The following is a 21,053-nucleotide window of genomic DNA, read 5'->3' on the forward strand; positions in this document are numbered from 1 at the left end:
AGTCAATGAAGGTCTGTGATTGGGCATCGAGCGTGCCGATAACCAATCACAGCCCTTCATTGACTGTCTCAGCCAATCAGCGCCGGCAAGCTCTGATTGGCTGAGACAGTCAATGAAGGGCTGTGATTGGGCATCGAGCAAGCACCGACAACCAATCACAGCACTCTATGGCCGGAGGCCAGGTTCTCAAACCTGGCCTCCGGCAATAGACTGTGGTGCCGAGGAAACCCGGATCAGCTTCAGAGACCAGGGGCCGCGACCCGGACTGCAGCGGCTAGGTGAGTATAGCTTTTTTTTTTTTCTTTTCAGCATTCTTGGCTACGTTTTCAGCCGAGCTGAAAACGCAGCCAAAACGCTGGCATAAAGTAAGAGAGCGCTGCTGAAACGGGGCGGAATCTGCAAAAACGCAGCGTTGAAAAACGCTGCGTTTCTGCAAACGCCCTGTGTGAGGGAGGCCTTAAGGTGTGATTACTCTAATGATAGTTGCGCTATGTAAAGATACCGATAACGGTGGGGAATGGGGATCTACTCTCTGTTATATTTACTAACGACTATGTAGACTGCTATAGAAAGTGCTTCCCCCTGTCCGTGAGTGGAGAATCACAGCGATTCTCCGCTCGCGGCCGACAAATTGCAGCATGCTGTGAATTTACCGCAATTTTCCGCTGTCAGCCTGTCAGATAGGCTGACAGCGTAGATCCAGCTGCCGGCTGCTGCTCCCGGGACGGCGGTATGCCGCAGCGGGCCTCCGCCGTGGGATACCGCAACGCCCATGGACAGGCAGCATTAATTGTATAAAGTTAACACAATGGAGGAGAATATACTGTTGGAGATGGATCTGGATAAACTGGAGGTTTGAGCAGAAAATTAGCAATTCAGGTAGGAAAATGCACATTACACAGGAAAACACTGCAAGACTTACAGGGGAAAAAAGACAGGAATATTAGTCAACAGTAAACTTGACTGCAGCAACCAGTGTCAGACAATAGTCCTCCGTACCAATAGGTTTCTGTTAGTACCCTTCGCGCCCTGCTGCACAGAACATTGTGGACCACATTCTTTCTGGCATGAAATGACAGAAACCTACCAAAATGAAGACCCGCTGGTCTCTGCTTAAACAGATTTCCAAGCCCCCCCTTCCCATCAAAATAAAACCACAAAATCCAGTATACATTGTTCTAAAATGCAAAAATTTCAACTTGTCCTTCAAAAACAAGCCCTCGTGTCAGTGGGAAAATAATTATCGCTCTTGCAATGTGACCACAAATGAATTGGTGTGTGTGGGGGGGGGGGGGAAATCGCTAAGTCTTTAACCCTTTCCAATCCAATTTTGGATTCAAGGTTTCCCAAAAGGCTCTTTTTGCTGCTATCTGGTGCCATCTGCTGGCTAAAGCCAGTGTGTGTGCGCCAGAGAGGCTCTGACAGCGGAGTGGCTGGCAATAGATGGTAAGAATACCTTGTCGACGTCTTGACATTGCAGCTGTACAAGCTTCAATCATAACGTAGGAAGACCTCAGACACTGGATTGGAAAGGGTTAAGGCCATAGCTGGTTGCCTTAAGGAGTTAAAATTTACCATGGTAGAGGGGGTGGATGGGATGTAACTCCTGGACTGTAACTCAAATCTTCTGAGAACATATTTTTACAAACGGTTACCCCATGGGCATACTGTAGCAGAGCTTGGTATCCAGGCAACCTTAAATCTAATATATTCAGAATATGTAAATGGTTGCGCCTCCCCCACAATACCACAGACCACCTGCGAGCAAATTCCTAAGGAAAACCTAGACCGCCAGAGAGTAGTTTGCAGACCATTCTATGATCTTAATACTTTGTGGGACCCATTATGGCATACTGCGATGGCCGGATGTATGTTGGCCCAACAAACTCCGATGCAGCGCACATCAGGCAGCGCACAGACACCCAACGAACAGCAAAGAAAGCAGAAATAGCACCGCTATAAAAAGAACATGTCTGTAGGGCACTTCAGATTTCATGCCAGACTTACAATATACATCTGAATGTGGAATGGGTTTTCCTTCAAAAATACAGAACTTCATTGAAACAGATAGTAGTATGGCAGGGGGAAAAAAGAAAAAACTGTAAAACCAACCTCATGTTTACATTTTTTTTTTTTTTTAAACAAACTGCTCAGGCCCTGAAGAGTTTAGAAAACGGAAATTCCGCCTGCGGCCGCTAATTTCGGCATTAGCCAGCCATGTGGACGAGATTTCTCAGAAATCTCGTCCACACGGGACGGCCAATCCGCTGCGGTTAATCTGTCCGAAACCGCGGCTGCGGTGCGGCTTTGCCGAACGCAGCATGTCCATTCTTTTTTCTTTCCGCTGCGGCCGCGCTCTCCTCTATGGGAGCACTGGCCACAGCGGAAGAGCAAGCGGCCAGGCCGCTTCAAAACCACCGCGGGTTTTTCCGCAGCGCTTCTCCCAGCGGAAATCTCACAGTTTTTGCTGCGGCCAAACCGCGAGATTTCCGGCGGGATTACGCCCCGTGTGACCCCAGCCTTATCATAGCGTTATGTTTACTATTTAATGTTTACCCATTACAACAAAAGGACCAGTTAGGAAGTTTTACATGGGACAGGCTACAGTTTAATACAAGACAGATAGTGTCCAGTAGAAGAGTCAAACCAACCACCATTGCTCTTTAGGGCTCATGCCCATAAGTTCACCACATTTTACTTACACGCCTGTGATACATGTCTAATGGAGTCCATGAAGTACATGGATTATCATTGATCCATTCACATTAGCATATATACGTGTGAAAAAGAAAAGAAAAAAAAAGGCGCAGCGTGCTCTTTCACTGCGTATTGCGCTCATTTTGTTTTCTATGAGTAGCGTTAAAAAAAAACAAAAAAAAAAACTACCCTTCGCAATATGTTAAGACAGACAATACCATGCTACGAGAGAGTGGGGAATTAAGTCACACTGCGCATAACAACGTGCGCAAGATATGCTGTCACACACTGTGCACCCGCTGCCATATGTGGCGACCCACACAGCATTTTACACATACACCCGTGGGCACGAGCCCTTACTCTGCACTATATGTTGTATATTAGTGTTTATTTATAAGAACCTTCTTGCCTTTCATGCTATGCAAGATTTGAATGATCACTTTTTCTGGCATTGGAAAGTTGTGTGAACTCCTAGTCCAATGTTTTCTATCTTTCCGGGGTTCCTAATCACATGTGCTACCTTATCAGTTACCACAATGTGGGGTCTGCTTTTGTATGTACAATTTTAAACATCTTAAAGCAATAAAATGGTGGTGGTCTATGATTTATTGATGTGTGTTTCTTTTTGCCATCCACTGTTATTTGGGCATGGGATTGGCAGCCTTACTATTTTTGAAAGGGCAGGCTTTTTTCCCCCTCTTTTGGTTAAATTCTCTCCAGGTGCCAACTCTTTTCCGGGTATGTGACGCACATGCATCCATCCGTCCATATGAGCTTTACAAAAATGATTCATCTGAAGAATCAATCTTCTTCCATTGCTCCATGGTCCAGTTCTGATGCTCTTGTGCCAGTTTAAGGTGTTTTCAGCAATGGCACTATGACCAGCCTGTGGCTACCTAACAAGTTGTGATGCCATGCATGTCCCGACAACTTTCTATCACAGTCAACATTAACTTTTGTTTAGAACTATGTGCTACAGCAGCTCTTATGGGGTCCAACCAGACAGGCTCGCCTTTTCTTGCCACATACATCAATGAGATTTGGGTGCCCATGACCCTGTCATTAGTTCAACAGTTGTCCTTCCTTGGACTATTTTTGGTAAGTACTAACCCCTGTATACCGTAAAACACCCCACAGTACCTGCCATATTGGAAATGCACTGACCTGATCAACTTTGCAATTTGGCCTGCCGCTCGGATCCTTTCACTTGTCCACAATTCCTGTTACCAACACATTAAGGTCAATAACTGACTGTTCACTGATTGTCCAATATTTCACACCTCTTGACAGGCGCTACTATTCAGTTTACCTGTCAGGGGTCTCAAAGTTATGGCTGATTGGGGCGCGGGTGCCATATTAGTATTAAGACCAGCTTAGACGCTCTTTAGCCATGACAGAGTAGCAGCACAACTATATACTTTACTCTACGTCTCCATTATACTGTCTGCAGTCACTGCATAAATGAGAAGATGGCAAAGAATGAGAATAGACTGACGAGAACATTGGGGGTTTCAGCACAATTGTCTTCTATTTTAGGATGTAGAAATGGATTTAATGTAATGCAGCTGCTCAAAGCATTTGTTGCTAATACGGACACAAAAAGGGACAACGGAAAGACGAAAGTGACAGTCTGCAGCTGGATTACCTATAGATTATCACTCTGGTTAATGACTTTACGTGGCTATGAGAGGCCACACAACTGCGGAATGGTCAGCATTACAAAAATCAATACTGCTGCCATTGTAAATGCTGAATGACCTGTCCAGAGATAGAAGACTGACTGGTTCTTGTAAGCAGCATTTTACCAAATATTGCCCCTCATTCCCTGTGCAGAGAGATACCAAATATTTGGACATCACTTCAGATGTAACCATGATTGCAGAAACCAGGAGACAATACATTGGGTTCTTTACATCCACATGCAGAAGCAACTAGTAATGTACATTTATACAGGTCGTCACAGCAATTAAATGCTTATAGGGCTAGGGCTGTAAAGGAGAATATTGTGTGAATATGGGTGGGAAAAAAAGAATGAAAAAAATTGAAGCCCAGTTGGAACGGAAACCAATATCCAGTGATGTATAGTGCTGTGTACCATGCGATTCAACTGTTAGTTTTTTTTAGGGCATTTTTGGGTGGCTTTTTTTAATTACGCATTTTAGCATTTCAAGGGAAAAGTGCCATATTCAGAATGTGCTGCAATTCGCAAAAGATGCCATACAAACAAACAATCTCAAGGAGGGGGAAGGAGGAAAAAAACAAAAACCTGCATGCAACATCTCAAGGCTGCACACCTGCATCAGTGGCTTCGTACAGCATGCAGCAGTATTTTTCATGTCAAAGCCAAAGACACCATGGCAGAACTTGAGACTCCAATAATAAGTTAACTGTCAGTGCCCATTGTGCAATGGATCTTGCACAGTGTCGTAGTTTGCACCGTGGGCTGTCACATGCAGATGTGATCCTGGTACAACACTTTTTTAAAGGTTCTTGTAACAAGTGAGGAGAGGACTGTATGAATGCTCGTGCGAGCGCTCCATTCACTCTTAACAGGGCTGCAGAGATTCCAGATTGGCAAGCACTTGGGTATTTCCATCAGTCCCTTGTAAATAAATGGAGTGCATATCTTGTGTGCTCAACAAGCACTCAATTCATTTTGCTGTCACGGCGGAAGATAATGCATCCCTACAGTGACCGGGAGGGGGGGACGCAGGACCCCTGTTCAAGATCAGGAGGGGTCTCAGAGGTGAGACCCACACCAATCAGCAGGTTATCCCCCATCCTATCCTGTGGATAGAGGATAACTTATGATCCTGGTTCTGCCCCTGCGCTGATAACTTTTTGCTAATATTTAATAAGTTGTCTCAAAGTGTGGTGACCATTTACAAGGCGATTCCAATGATTTTTATTTATTTATTATGTAGCTATCCCCCAATATATACAAGTTAGTTAGTATTACCTTGGTTAGGTATTTGTCTGAAACTCCTGGCCTCTTTCCCTCAGATGGCCGTGTCATCTCCTTTCAAACCAGCTCAGATCTGCTTGAAATTATGTTTGTTTTCTAATCAATTTCTCAGTCTGTGTGAAGCTGCTACACAAGACCTAACTACAGTGGGTGAACAGTCATTCTTATCATAGTTACTGATGATTACACAGCTATAATAGAGGAGATCACAGCTCATCCTCCTGACTGTATATGTATGGTCTATAGCTTACCAGTATTTAGAAGACTATGGGAAATAATCATTATAATTAACCTGTCCACCCAACAGAAAAATGGTATAGCTGCGCTCATGCATCATGGGATAGCTGTGAAAGCGAAACAAAAATTAAGAGTACTGTACTGCAGGGAAGTGACTGGAATGCGCAAAGGAGACCTCCAAAGTTCGACAAGTAAACCGGTGATGGAAAAATGTATTTTCGCCAGAGTGCCTTTTTAAATTGCACCTGCACTTTTGGTCTGCAGCACTCGTGCTCCGTAGGCAGTTTTGGGCTCCTGCCAGCAGCGCAAAACGGCCTCATAGCACTAAATAAGCGTTATATGGGGCCATTTCCAGCTACCGAGAGGATGTAAAATGACCAACGGAGCACGAGGGCTGCAGACTAAAAGTGCAGGTATTCTTTAAAGAATCCGTTTTCTTGGATTGATAGTATGTAGTAAATGAAGCACAAGACTTAATGCCGTCCAATTCCTCTAGAGAATCAACAAGGGAATGTTGAGCTTATTAAGTGCTTAATTAGCAATTACTTATTCCATTTTACACTGGAAGAAAAAAGGTCAGTGGCAACCACACTTGAAGAAGAATTATTTATCCTGGCGGTCCAGGTGGCACATTCATTGCAGGAGGAGATTTCAGCGTTTTGAAGTCCCCCTACTAATCTACTTCTTTTCAAAAGGTTATTCTAGGATTAATTAACTGACAATACAAAAACACTTCCTAATTATGTATAGTTTTACCAAGACCAGCTAGGAAGGCTACGATTTCTCCTACTGGATTACAGATGAGGGTACATTTAGTGGAGAATAAGCTTATAAACATGGAACTTTCTTGCAGGAGCAAAATACAAAATAGAAAAATTTCACTAGATTGATGTAGATTATTCTGACGTTTCTAAAAACAAATCATAAGTATGTTTACAGAATGATAATCATTCACATTCATTCATCTCAGCGCACTGCCCATTGTAAGTAGATACCAGCAGCGCAGCAAAGATCAAGGTGAGCCGTTCACAGAAAGACCAATGCCATCCTGCCCACAGTAAGGGCCGCGGTGAAACATCACGGAACTTCAGCAGTAGGACGTGAGCCAAAATTACGTAATAATGTGCAGTACAATATAATGGAATGGGGTTTAACAAACCCCCCACTCACTTAGTGGAAGAAATCCACAGAAATGCGTATGCAGCAAATCAGAAAATAAGCAGCGTGCATTACTTGTGGCAGAAATACCACAGATTTCAGTGAGTGAATTCTGCATTAAAATGCACATCAAAATGCGGATTTTTGCACATCATGGATTTTCTCCATGATGCACGAGTGTCCCCAATAGACCTTGAACCAAAGTGCCAATTTACCAGGAAGCTTGATGACCTACATACAGCACTCCTCCTTGCAGCAAATATAAAATGTAGATGTTGGAACCAGTTTGGGCAATATGATGAGATTAAGTGGGTAATGCCTCCAGAATTTCACAATGTGTCGCAGAGTGACACAGCGATGCACACAATTGTTTTTGCTACAGAACTCCACATATACCATTTAGGATGGGACTCTGGAGCGACGCTTCATGTCCCAGATGTCAAAAGGCCGAAGCAGATCTTATTCTTGTACCTCTCCAACATTATTCTGGGTGAGAGTATATCGTTTAATTATCTACTGCCCTGTTATCAGAAGTATTGGGCGATGTAGGTAATGTACTAGCAGATTCAATGGAAAAACTGGCCAAATTCTGCATCAGAAAGTAATAGCTAAGCATTGGGTACCATCTATCTCCCCTATATTACAGGAAGTCTTTAGAGCCTTGAACTCGAAATACTTTTAGAAATATGGGTATATCAAAAAAAAAACAAAAAAAAAAAAAACAGGCCAACATTGCCAAGTTTGAAAAACCATGCAAGGACTTCCCAGGTCTGGCTTCTCCAGTGTTGATAAGATATAAAGTACTGGGATGGTGATCCATTTATACATAAAGACCATGACTTTTGGATGTAAAAAGTATTTTTTCAAACCCCCCATAGTGCTAGAATGGCCTAAAAAGGGATGTTCACTTTCTATTTTTAGTTATAAAATAGAAAATCATACCATTTTTCAATATTCATGCATTTAATATTCTGCTTATGTACCTTTCTCATAATAGTGCAGAGGCCCTTATTTGCACAGTAGAATGTTACTGTCCATAGTAATAGATGCAGTCATGTGACCCACAAAACGTGTCATGACCCCCTGGTATCAGGCATCTAATAGGCGAATAGTAGAGGAGCAGAACTAAAAAGTATCTCATCATGTCGGTTAGCGTCTGCGGAGAAGCGTTTCATTCTTCTCCCTGTCGCCAGTTACCATGTTGTTAATAAAGTTAACTAGAAAAAAAAAAAAAGACCATACAGGGGAGACAGGTAGAAGTATATGAGATCGGGGTCAGTTGGACCCCTGTAGAAGTGATCAGTTACAAATTATGCCAGTCTCAAAACTGAAGTTCAATGGAATAACATGAAACCAAAGTAAAATTAACCAAATTCATTAACCCTTTCCAATCCAATTTGTATCCTGGTTTGCCTAGGGGGCTTACTCTTTTCTGCCATTATACAACGGCGCTATCTGCTGGCTAAAGCCAGTACTGCATGAGGTGACATGTTGGATAGGCTCCAACAGCAGAGAGGCTGGCAATATACAGTAAAGGAACCCCAATGGACATCATCCAACATCGGAGCTGTACAGCCTTAAATCATAATGTCTTCACAGGTCAGACAATGGATTGGAAAGGGTTAAGAGTCGCATGCCTCTTAATGAAATCTGCAGCACTTGTTGCATCATTTCCTGGCTCACATCATTCCACTAAACATCACCCACTTTCTAAAGGTGTAGAGAAAAGATAAATATTGTGAGCATCAAAAATGACAACTTTTTTGTGTGCATTAACCCTTTGCAATCCAATTTTGGATTCAGAGTTTCCTAGGGGTTTCTCTCTTTCTGCCATAATACAATGGCGCCATCTGCTGCCTTGAGCCAGTACTGCGGTATGTGACATGCTGGAGAGCCCCCCCCCCCAACAGAGCGGCCAGTAATATACAGTAAGAATACCCTGTCGGACGTCTTCCGATATCTGAGATGTACAGCCTTCAATCAGAATATCTGAAGATGTCAAACAGTGGATTGGAAAGGGTTAAAAGTAGAAATCACAAAGCTGTGAATCACTTCACTCCAAAATGTTTTGCTGCTCGATTTACTTAATTATAAATCTTTATATAGCGCCAACACATTCCGCAGTACTTTAGGGCTGGGCTCACGAGAGCTGGTCGGATTTCACTTGCAGATATACGCAGCGGAAAAATGATCATGGACACAAATTGCAAGTGGTCAGGTATGCATGTGGTTTTACACGCGGATGTACATTGAAGCACAGGGTGCCGTCTGCGTGGAAGTACAAATGCAAGCAGGGAATAACATCAGTAAGTTGCCCAACCCCCCATCAGGCGACCGCCCAGGTGACATTTCTCTTGTGCTGTCACGGTGGGAACCATTCTAAGAACCTTCAGGACAGGATACTGCCCTCTAGGCTTGGCTGGTTTTATACTACTTTTTTGGAAGTAATATAAGCCGCTTTAAAAAAATAAATAAAAAATACAACTTATTCTTGTGGAGAAAGAGCCCAGAATAAGCAGAGGCTGCAGACAGCAGTCTGGATGGTGTGCTGTCCCCAGACTCGGTCCTGCATTGTCTGCCCACAAATTCCTGCTTTCTTTATACCAATTATTATCTAGTCTCCTAGTAACTTGTGTTTGTATCCACAGTCCATACGCAATGTAATTGTAAATGCACTGTGGATCGAACGCATTCATAGCGATCAATGGAGCTCATATACGTGGACTTTGCGCCAAAAATATAGCATTCTGCGACTTTTGTTTCTGCTCGGAGAATTCACAATTCCTACCCATAAGTGGGAGTGAACCAGCGAAAGTCAATGCCTTTTATTACCGCGCACGATACGTGCGGACGGCGTTCACAGAATCCGTAATTCAAATCCGCTTATGTGAGACATAAAAACACAATATTTAACCAACAAACTGGTGCTGCTCTGAAAAAAATCTGGGAAATGGAAGTGGGAGGTTCAGATTAAAGAGGAATTTGTCTAAAGTCATTAGCAGAGCAGGGAGCACGGGAAGGGTGGCAAGTAGAGATGAGCGAGTATACTCGCTAAGGCAAACTACTCGAGCGAGTAGTGCCTTATTCCAGTACCTGCCCGCTCGTCTCTAAAGATTCGGGTGCCTGCCGGGGGGGTTTCTTTCTCACTCTCTCCCCCCGCTCCCACCTGCTCACTTCCGCGACTCACTGCTCCCCCGCCGGCAGCCGAATCTTTAGAGACGAGTGGGCAGGTACTCGAATAAGGCACTACTCACTCGAGTAGTTTGCCTTAGCGAGTATGCTCGCTCATTTCTAGTGGCAAGCTAGAGATGAGGGAGGAGATATAGGGTAGCGCAGCATTGTGGAGAGCTTTATGGATGAGAGCGTCAAGTTTAAAACATTACACAGGAGCGCATGTCATTGACATCGCTCACAGCATAGCCAGCATGGGGCCAAGGACTATTAACACACACCCCCCCCCTCCATCTCTGCCCACCTTCATTTAAATGAAAAATACAATTGTTCAGAAGTCAATGACTGCTGTTTATGCTGAATCCTTCAGTTTTCTGTATGTATTTGCATAGAATGACTATCTTTCTAATTCTGTCAGGAATTTGAACAATAATCGTCCCGTGTAAACGGCCCTTTAGCAGCCATTACAGCTAGGGAAAAAAACAGACTGCAGTTCTCTATAATTTGATTACTAGCAGGAAGTCCAGAAAAGCATCTATTCCCATAATCAAGACTCCCCATTAAATATCTCCAGCAGCATTAACATTTACTATAACATTTTCCCATGAGCACAATCTGACAACCATTTTAGTGGCCGTTTAATTTCTTAAGACTGGTTTCACACAAACAGCATTTTTTGATAATCTGCCACAGCACTAAGCCAGAAGCAGACATACCTTAGCAGGTAGATCCTGTTTCCGTGTATCGATGACACTTGGGATGACCAAGAAGATGCCCAGCTGGTATGTAATCTAGAAAGAAAAATAAACAATTCTATATTTAGGACCCGATAACAGATGGCTCTAGAAAATCCTCTTCACTACGGCAGAAGATTTGGCCGTGTCTCTGCCATTTTACACACGTAACGAATAATCTTATGCCAGCAAGGCAGCTCCGATCAGGCTGAACACCAGCGACTGTACAAACACTACATGTTGTTTCATGTAAGCTAATGTATCAATAATAAACAACGGGTGAACCGGATTACCAATTACATTAGTCATTAAGAAATTCATCTGGACGAAAATGAAGTGCAAGAAAAACATGTCAGAAGAAAGGGAGTATTGTCCAGGCATTAGAATGTGATGCCGATACCCAAGCTGGGACATTACACACCATACACAAGAGTGTTCCCGGCAAGAGAAACCAAGGAATCGGGTAGATAGAATTCCTTTTAATGGCTAACAAAAATACATGATGTTACTGCGAGCTTTCGAACCAACGCAGGGTTCTGCTTCAGGCTTAAATTAAATAGATGCGGAGGCATGCACATTTATACACATTTATGACACATACTTATGACAAGGCACAGGCATGGATGGGGATAATTTGCATTTAAAAGAATACAATAGAAATAGAAAGATCTTTAAGTAGTCACTGATAAGCGAGTGAAGGTTTTAGGGTCCCTGAATTAGTGTTGGGGGGGGGGGGGGGGGTCACCAGGCCAGAGTGTTGACCCTTAGGCCTCATATGTCCACTAGGAAATTCAGGCCCGCGCGGATTCTCCATGCAGAATCCCGCAGCGGGACCCTCCTTTCCCGGGGACATGAGGCCTGAAAATAGAATTTTATTACCTGCCCAGACGCTGCGGGTTCCAGTCCGTCGCGGCCGGATCTTCTTTCTCTGTGCCCGGCGCATGCGCTCGGCACACCGGCAGTGTGCCGCGCGCATGCGTCGTGCGCTCTCTCCCCCCCCCCCCCCCTGAACTCCTGCTCTCCCGCGCCAGAGAGCAGAAATTCAGCTGCGGGTATACCACGGGACCGGACGGCTTCCATAGGCTTCTACAGAAGCCTGCGGGAGATCCGCAGAAAATGGCGCATGCTGCGTTTTCTCAAGGGAGAAAACGCAAATCCATTAAAATGCTATCCACGGGTGCAAATTACAATTTAATTGCCCGCGGATGGCTAATGGATCCCTATGGGCAAAATCGAATGCGGAATCCGCAATTCGATTTTGCCAGTGACATGAGGCCTTAGTGACTTTTTTTTTCCTGTTTTTCAATTTTAGCCTTTTCCTCCTCCCTTTTAAAAGAAATCTTAAATAATCTATCTGTAGGGAGCTTGTTTTTTGCAGAACGAGTTGTATTTTTCAATGCTACTATTTAATGTGCAATCAAATGTATTGAAAAAAAAATCTTAAAAAAATTCTGAGAGAAATGTGTCTTGTTTCTACGGCGCATAAACTGCAACAAAAACGGACATATCTTTATTCTATGGGTCCGCACAATTCCTAAGATACCAGTTTTTCTACGTGCAATAGCTTATTTGTCAGTCGACATAGCTGTGCGGGGGCTCATTTTTTGCGGAAGTGTCATAGTTTGTGCTGGTACCATTTTGGGATACATGTGATTTTTTTTATCGCTTTGTATTGCATTTATTCTTGGAGACAGGTTGACTTAAAGAGCATTTCTGGCATTCTTTTTTTTTCTGGCGATGTTCATTGTGCGGGGTAAAAAATGCGTTCCTCTGATAGATCAGACTTTTACGGATGCAGTGATCCCAAAATATGTATTTTTGTAGTATTAGATTCTTTATTTATTATTATGGCAAAAGTGAGGTTTTTTTAAACTTCTATTACTTTTTAGGCATTCTGCCATGACAGCCGTGGAGCCTTTCAGGAGGCCCCCGGCTGCCTTGACACCCGCACGGCTCCCTGCGATCTCAGCGCGGGGGGCCGTACGGGACCCCTGAACACCGTTCGGAGGATTTAAATGCAGTTATCAGAAATGACAGCGGCATTTAAAGGGTTAACAGCCCCAATGACCCATGCGGCTTATCGAAGCTATTGCCACAGAGTGTAGGCTATAAGAAACAGACGGGCAGCCACGCTGTATAGAGGGAGAGCACCCCGCGATCTCCCTTCTTACATGCCCTGCAGCTGCAGGATGTAAAAACACGATAGGCGAGTCACTAAGGGGGGGGGGGGGGGGAACGCGCGTTCATACAAGGCAGTGTGAGGAAGAAGAGTGTGGCCAACATACCTACAGAACAGTGTCAAATGTATCACTCCATTTTCCCTTTGATAAGTAAGGCACTATTTGAGCCATTTTCACTAAATTGTAAATACAGGATTCCTTCAAGCACTAGTGATAAATCTTGCCCAAAATATTAGGAGAAACCATCACATAAAACGCTGCATGCAAACGTGCCTAACGCCAGTCGCACGTGAGCATATTTAGCTCAATGTTCTGTCCGGTTTGCGAGCCGTAATAGAGAGCCAAAATCCATCTACTCACATGCCTGTAGCTTTCATGCCTGTTTGCGGTACGACTGTCTTTCTGCCATGGATCGTTATTTCCACAGTAGAAAATAAAAATACAGAGGCCAACACTGATGAAATACAGCGGTCATCTGTAATACGGATCCATACTAAGGATGTGTTACAATACGCTCGTCTGGAACTCGCCTTATACTCCAAATCATCTGTTTGAATGCAGAACACCTCAATCATTTTCTTTCAAAGAAAAATCACTACTAGTGACTAGTAGTCAGACTCAAGAATGCCAGAGACTAGAATCTCTGCGGTGTCCAGTCACTAAAGCCATGTTCCCATCTGCCACAGAGGCTCTATTGGGAGCTTCGAGGCACAGATCTGTTCAAGTCCTGGATTAAATAGTGCAGCATGCTATGCCATCTATGAAAAAGCGGGGCGACACTCTGTATAATGGGGCGTGCCACATTTCGTTAATAAGGTTTTTAGGAGCTGAATCCAGCGCTTCCTCTATTTTCGCTCTTTGGCTGCTATAACAGAGGAAACAGAATATGGATGTGCATGTGTGAAAGATGACTAGTGTGCAAGACTGTCACATGCTAAGAGTATGGAGATAGCTGCTGACCCTGGCACCTCATGCTAACAGCCCAAACCTATTCGAAACCTACCATGCAATTGCTGTGCTAAAGACCTGTAGCCACCGGAAAACATTTAGAAATCTTTACTTTCTCAAGGTCTATAAAAGGCATTTGGGATTACCTATGAAATGGTCAGATCAGTCGCACTGTTACAGTAGTACAACTTATTCAACTATCTCATACTTCAGAAAATAAGGAAAATGTCAGCGTAACAGTTATTAAATGGACATAAAAATTCCCAAAAAGAAAAAAGTAAAAAAAGCATTAACAAAAATGCTTAATCTGAAACCTCATTCTTCCAATGCGTACCCAAATAAGGCTTCATCCAATGTATCCATCCAGACACAACCATCAGAAACAAAGTCTAAATACTTTTAACATGAGAAACATGTTGAAAGAGGCTTTGAAATTAACATTTTCTTTTTGTTTAAATAGAATGCAGGTTTAAAACAATGCAAAACATTTCTCTATGGAACAGAACACTTTCAAAGAACATTAAAGTATTCAAAAAAAATAATAAAAATCCCCCACCCACAAGAATGGATCCCTGAAGGAGATCCTGTGGCTTGTATGTACTAAGAGCAGATTCAATAGAGCTTTGAAGTGGTTAGTATGATATATTTACACCAGCCTCAGTGTGTGCGTGTGCATTTCAGACAGTCAGAAAATTTAGTCCTGTCTTTAAGAGTAGGATTGATTTGCAGCAAAATTTGCATAATTAAAATTATGTCTCCTCAGAGACCACGCCCACTTTTCTGATCACTTATTAAGTTTGACAATGCACATTAAACTGCTTAGTAAAAGTGGCCAATGGGCTTTAACCCCTTGAGTGGCAGGTTTCCTACCACCCTGTCGTGCCCACCAGGGCAGGTTTTTTAAAATGGTCTAATCATTGAATTTCAACTAGTTTTGCAGTTGCGTCTCAAGAGCCATAACTTTTTCATTTTTCCATTGACATGGCCATATAAGGGCTTGTTTTTTGCGGGACAAGTTGTGATTTTTTAAACAGGGGGGAGGAAAAAAAGAAATGGGGGAAAAGGGGCCATGTCATTAAGGGGTTAAATAATGTATTAACTTCCTTCTCTGGGTCATTACGACGCACATGGATACATGTGTGATTGTATTTTTGATTTTTTACAAAGTAAAGGGAGACAAGTGTTTTTTTTATTTTTTTAATTATTTTTTTACTTTTTTTTTTTAAATTTAAAAAAAAATTTATTTTTTTTTGTACCTTTAGGGGACTTCCACAGGGACCCATCAGGACCCCTGATCACATTCCAGGGGTCCGATGGTGACAGCCCTTTACATGCTGCAGTGACAGCCCTTTACATGCTGCAGTCACATAGACTGCAGCATGTAAAGGGTTAACACAGCAGAGATCGGAGGTTTTCTCTGATCTCTGCTGTAAGAGCTAGTACCTAGCTGTCCTCTGACAGCTAACAACCAGCTCTCCCTGCCACAGAGACCATCGGCTTGCTTCTGACAAGCCGATGGTCTCTATGGCAACCTGTAAACAAAGCAGGACATTGCCGATATGCCGGCAATATCTTCTGCTGTTTTTTCAAAGCCCTTGCTTTGTTCTCTGTGGGACTGTGCAGGCAGAGCACACTGTCACAGCTTGTGGCATTGTGCTCTGCAGCTCCCATAGATACATAGCCCGGAAATCTTCCGGGCTATGTTGCTATGAGCAGTGGAGCTCGTCACGGAACTTTTCCGGGCGTGCCACTCAAGGGGTTAATGGTTATTAGAGCAATTAAATGGTTGTGTATTCCGGCAGTTGTGGGGGTAAGAAAGTGACAATGTATGATATACTTCAGCAGCCTGTCACTGAAAAGCATGTAAAGCATACGACTTGCATATTTGAAGAGTGGAGTAAAAATTGCAGCATGCTCTATTTTGTTGTGGACGGCCTCCATTGAAGTCAATGGAGGCCGTCCGACCAGTAGCCCATATACGGTACTATTGTATCTTGTCTCCACCAGAAGTTGGGTGCTGACCTGGCTTTGTTTCAGTTAATGCCCCGTCAAGCCCCTAGCTTCCAATTGGCTATGTGCGGGTTTGCTGCAGTGCTGTGCCATGGGTGAAGGCTTGCGGTGACTGTTACAAACGACCCTGCCGCTGTTGCAAACAGTGTATCCAGCAATCTACTCCATGCCTACGCTACTGTTACGGTGCTTGACAGACTACAGGAGTTAGTCGAAACAACACTTTCTCTGTACGATAGTGAGTAAATAAAGATACATCCATGTTTTTTTCTCTTTGGCACCTATATCCTGTTGTCTTGCGTATATACTCTTTTCCTGGATCTATGTGGATTTGAATCCTGTCTGAGCGGGGCGAGCATCACCTTTCTACCGTTGAGTGATGTAATAGGAATGCTGTTACATGACTATCTTAGAATGTTACTGTGCAGCATTCCGCTGTGGGTGAGACAGTCCCCGCCGCTGTGTTCCCGTCAGTGTGAGCATAACTGAAGGCTCTGCCACTTGCCGGCGCTGTGAGTTTTACATGGCACGGCCATAGCAGCTGAAGCGAGACTGATGCATGCCACAATATTATGCTACTGTGCCTGCATCCTACCACGATCTGCAACGACTCTCGGGAGCACATATACCTGTCAAACTCTCAGCCTTGACCTACTACATAGCTATGGGAGTGATACCCACTTAAGGTACCCTTCTTGACTAACACTGAGTTACGTAAAATTTAATTGTGGACATGCAACGGCGTACTACTCATTTTATATAGCCTACTTCAAGGTTTCTTATTGCTGTTATATTAATAGCCCTGTGCTACATGCAATTACTCACCGTCACCACCGGGCTCTCAATCTTGTCCGGCAGTCTTGTGAAGACCTGAATGACCATTTTGTTAGAAACCATATCGTTGAGATGACCTAACAGATTTTTTGTTATGTCTATTCTTCCTTGGTTTATTCACATGTTTTTCACAACAGATGTTTGGTACAGGCACACAACCTTCCTTATTCTCTTGGTATCTACAGGCTCTCTAGTTTAAATATAGGCTCAGCTACTTTCTGGCTCCCTTACTGGTCAACTCTAGCCAATAGCTTTCCCTCAGCGGTTCTCTACCCGTTACCATATGTTGTATTTTGAGTCATAATGTAATGGGATTTAATTCCCACAAAAGCAGAGGGCGGCCTTTTAGGATTAAAGAAAAACGTAACACAATTAGTATTCAAAAGTCACATTTTGCACATAACTCAGACCTTACATTTTTTCAACTCTTACTTTCATTCCACCTACTACTCAGTTTTCCAAAAAGCAGCAGAGTTTCAATGTTTCTCCAAAATGCTTTTCCCTGACATGTTTCCCAAACTAAATTACAGATGATCATGGCAACTACCAAATACTATTGGGAGAACTCTATGTTGAAAAGATTTGTTGAGTCAACACTCATGCCCTAAACCAGTCCCCTATTAGGTTTTCCCTCTCAATATGCGATATTCTCATTACCTCTATACCATACTGGTGTAAGTGTGGCAACTTCACTTCCGATACCTGAGTAGACTCTACGTCCACTACTACCCCATTTAACCAATCGATTGCGATTTTCCGCTAGCGGTTGTAAAACCGCAGTATGCTCTATTTGAGCACGGATGGCTTCCATTTTAGTCAATGAAAACCACGGGACCCATCCGCAGCCAACAATGCTGAAAAGCCGCGGAATCCGTATCATCACCTAGCAACACCATGGCGCAATCTGTACTGTGCATTGGCCCAGCACATCTGGAGCGCAAATCCGGAAAGGTACGCAGGGGTCCCTGGCCGGGCACAGGGTCGGATTCCGCTTCGGGATCCCACATACGGAATCGGACTCGGCCATGTGCATTCAGCCTTTAGCCGATAGTTGGAGGGAATTTAACCCTCCAAGGCCAGTTTCATACGAGCGCTAATCTCACGTGCTGTGCGACTCCCAAAACTCGCACGAACATGAACTCTACTCTTCTGAATGGAGTCAAACACATAAGCGTGGTTATTCCTCACAGCAAAGCTGCGAGGGAAAAAATCATGCCATGTATTTTTTTGCATTCATCGAAACGCATCGCCCATTGATTTCAATGGGACCTTAAATTCATCACATGGCTCTTGCATGTCGTGCTATATGCACGTGAGTGCAATGCGAGGTTTTCCATTGTAATCAATGGTAAACTCTTCCGATCCGCCATTGTGAGTGAAACTCACGAGAGGATCGGAATTATACAGCAGCGAGGCGGTTTTGCCAAAAAAATAAAATCAATCGCCTGACATCCGCACGTTTAATGCAGGTACACACGTTTCCCGGCCCAATATCACGCTCGCCCATGTGCAGCTGACCCAAGAAAGGCCCTTCTCCAGCTCATAGGCACCACTCCATGTTGGACCAGATTCTCACTAACACAGTCTCATTACCATTATTAACCTATTCCTATCTTGTGGGTTGTGCCTGGTCTGATCATGATGCTGTACTCAAAGAAGTCATGTTTAATCCTAAACTAGAATCCCATACACTCGGAGACTTAGTAAAGGGCTACTCACTAATCCTGATATTGCCACCACTGTCCAAAGAAAAGCTTGGAGAGTATTTTATACATCAACGATTCTCATTCAATATCTGTAGATAACACAAACCAGTGACCCGAGGCGTCATTTCCCTTGATTCACTATTAAAGAAAGCAAGGACACAGGAACAATCTGATATGGAATATAAAATAGTGAAACTGGAATCTGCTTATAATGATGGGGGTCGTGTATACCTACAAAAAAAACTACTATATTAATGTGCAACGCCAAGAAGGTGATTACTTTGACTCAAGCATCTTATTTCCACTCTGATAAACCAAATAGACTCTTTTCATGGAAACATGGAGAACAAACTCTTAAAGCCATCCACAAAATCCAGATAAGACCAGGGCATTTCAACTCTAACCCTGATGAAATGTATACAATGTTCCAAAAATACTACCAGAAATTGTTTACAGCCTCTAAGACGGCATTATCCCATACTGATTTGTTTCAGTCACAACTTCATCTAGCAAACATTTCCCGAGGAGCTCAAAGCTCCCTTTAGGCCTCATGTCCACGGGCAAAATATGATTTAAGATCCGCAGCGGATCTCCCGCATGCGGATCCGCATCCCATAGGGATGCATTGACCACCCGCGGGTAGATAAATACAGATGGTCAATAAAAGGGATTTTAAAAAAAATGGAGCATGAAAAAATCTGGACCATGCTCCATTTTCGTGCGGGTCTCCCGCGGGGACGGCTCCAGCGGGCTTCTATTGAAGCCTATGGAAGCCGTCCGGATCCGCGGGAGACCTAAAATAGGAATTTAAAAGAATTTACCCATCCGGAGCGGACCGGGAAGGTCTTCTCTTCCTCACGGCCGGATCTTTCTTGCTTCGGCTCGTCGGATGTGCCCGGCGCATGCGCGCGGCACGTCGGCGACGTGCCGCCGGCGTGACGAATTCATCCGCCGGCCGAAAAAGAAGATCCGGCCGTGAGGAAGAGCAGACCATCACCGCCCGCTACGGATAGGTAAATTCTTTTAAATTCCTATTTTTAGCGCTCATGTCCGCGGGGCAGGAGGGACCCGCTGCAGATTCTACATGTAGAATCCGTAGCGGGCCTGATTTTTCCCGTGGACATGAGGCCTTAATTCACACATCTTCAGTAGAAATTGGGGAGTTAAAAGCCCTCGAGCCCTGCTAGCTTTTACAGCCTTATATTATAAAAGAATTGCCACCATTCTCATCCCTCCTCTGGTTGGTTTATTCAATCACATTCATCAAGGACAAATTACTCCAGACTTTCTTACAGGACTTCAAAAGTGTACCCAAAGCTGGTAAGGATCAGACACTTCCCTCTGATTAGACCCATATCCTCCCTTAATATCAATTTACAAATACTCATGTCCATCCTTGCAAATAGGCTTAATAGACTACTTCCCTCCTTGATCCATCGTGACCGAGTAGACTTTATTCCAGGGCGAAAAGCTCCTGATAATGTCTGAAAAATACTCAACTTGCATTGCTTATACTTCCAACACGCCAATGTAAGCTTTAGCATCACATGTCGAGAAGCCATTCAATAGTCTTTCCTGGTCGTATTTTCATATAGTGCTATAGAAAATAGGCTTTGCAGGCCCTTTTCTAAATGCCTTGTCAGTAATTTCCCCCTACTCCCTACCTCAAAATTCCTTCTACCCACCCGACTCCAAAATATACATAGCTAGAAGCACCCAGCAAGGATGCCGTTTATCTGCAGCTCTCTCGGGATTGGTGATGGAATCTATGGCCAGAGCTGTTGGCAAGAATCAAAACTTTCAGGGAGTTCTTTGAGGGCTTGCCTTTTGTGAGAGAAGCTGTAGTTCTTATAGGTAGCATTTTGGGGTACATACATCTTTTGATTACTTTCATTGCATTTATTTGGAAGGCAAAATGAACAAAAGCATTCATTCTGCCGCAAGTTTTTTGGTGTAGGATAATAGATAGTGTGTTCAATTTATTGTACAGTTTGTTATGGTTCTGAGGATACCAAACATGTGGTTTTATAAAAAAAAAAAAATTTTTAACAAACAGCCGGCTCCAGAAATACCGCTGGCGCACTTCTGAGGCCACGCCATCCAAGTGACATACATTTACATCCTGTTGCGTTAAGTGCCCCGAAGCCAGGACACAAAAACTTGCATCCTGTGGCATTAAGGGGTTAATTACCTCTGCTATAGGTCATTCATAGAGACTACTAGATCCCTTTATTCTTCTACTGTGGAACAGGCCAGCTGGCATCTGTAATGCCTCCTTAAAACTGCTACAATATATTATACTATGCAATATACAGCATCTCAGATGAGCGGATAGTGATTTCTGTGAGTGGAAATAAAAATCACAACAGGTATTTCTATACGGATTTCGCACGGACGGCTTCAATTGAATGGA

General features: G+C 43.6%; 1 protein-coding gene and 1 long non-coding RNA gene across 4 annotated transcripts in view; one reads left to right on the forward strand and one right to left on the reverse strand.

Moving 5' to 3' along the window:
• ADARB1 (adenosine deaminase RNA specific B1) overlaps nt 1-21,053 on the reverse strand; it is a 133,278-nt gene that overhangs the window by 73,776 nt on the left and 38,449 nt on the right. The window contains exons 1-2 of one of the 3 annotated variants that reach the window (XM_066575648.1): nt 16,926-16,943; nt 10,945-11,019 (exon numbers count right to left, since the gene is read on the reverse strand). The exons of 1 other annotated variant lie outside the window; for it this stretch is intronic. The gene's annotated coding sequence lies outside the window, so the exon portion shown is untranslated. Of the gene's footprint in view, nt 1-10,944; nt 11,020-16,925; nt 16,944-21,053 lie in introns of those variants that run through there. One more of the 3 variants, XM_066575647.1, reaches the window with a different exon arrangement.
• LOC136576400 (uncharacterized) overlaps nt 16,586-21,053 on the forward strand; it is a 28,190-nt gene continuing 23,722 nt past the window's right edge. The window contains exon 1 of the long non-coding RNA XR_010786364.1: nt 16,586-16,786. This is a non-coding gene — a long non-coding RNA (uncharacterized lncRNA). The remainder of the gene's footprint in view (nt 16,787-21,053) is intronic.

This window comes from Eleutherodactylus coqui, chromosome 8, assembly GCF_035609145.1.
Source record: "Eleutherodactylus coqui strain aEleCoq1 chromosome 8, aEleCoq1.hap1, whole genome shotgun sequence".
NCBI lineage: Eukaryota > Metazoa > Chordata > Amphibia > Anura > Eleutherodactylidae > Eleutherodactylus > Eleutherodactylus coqui.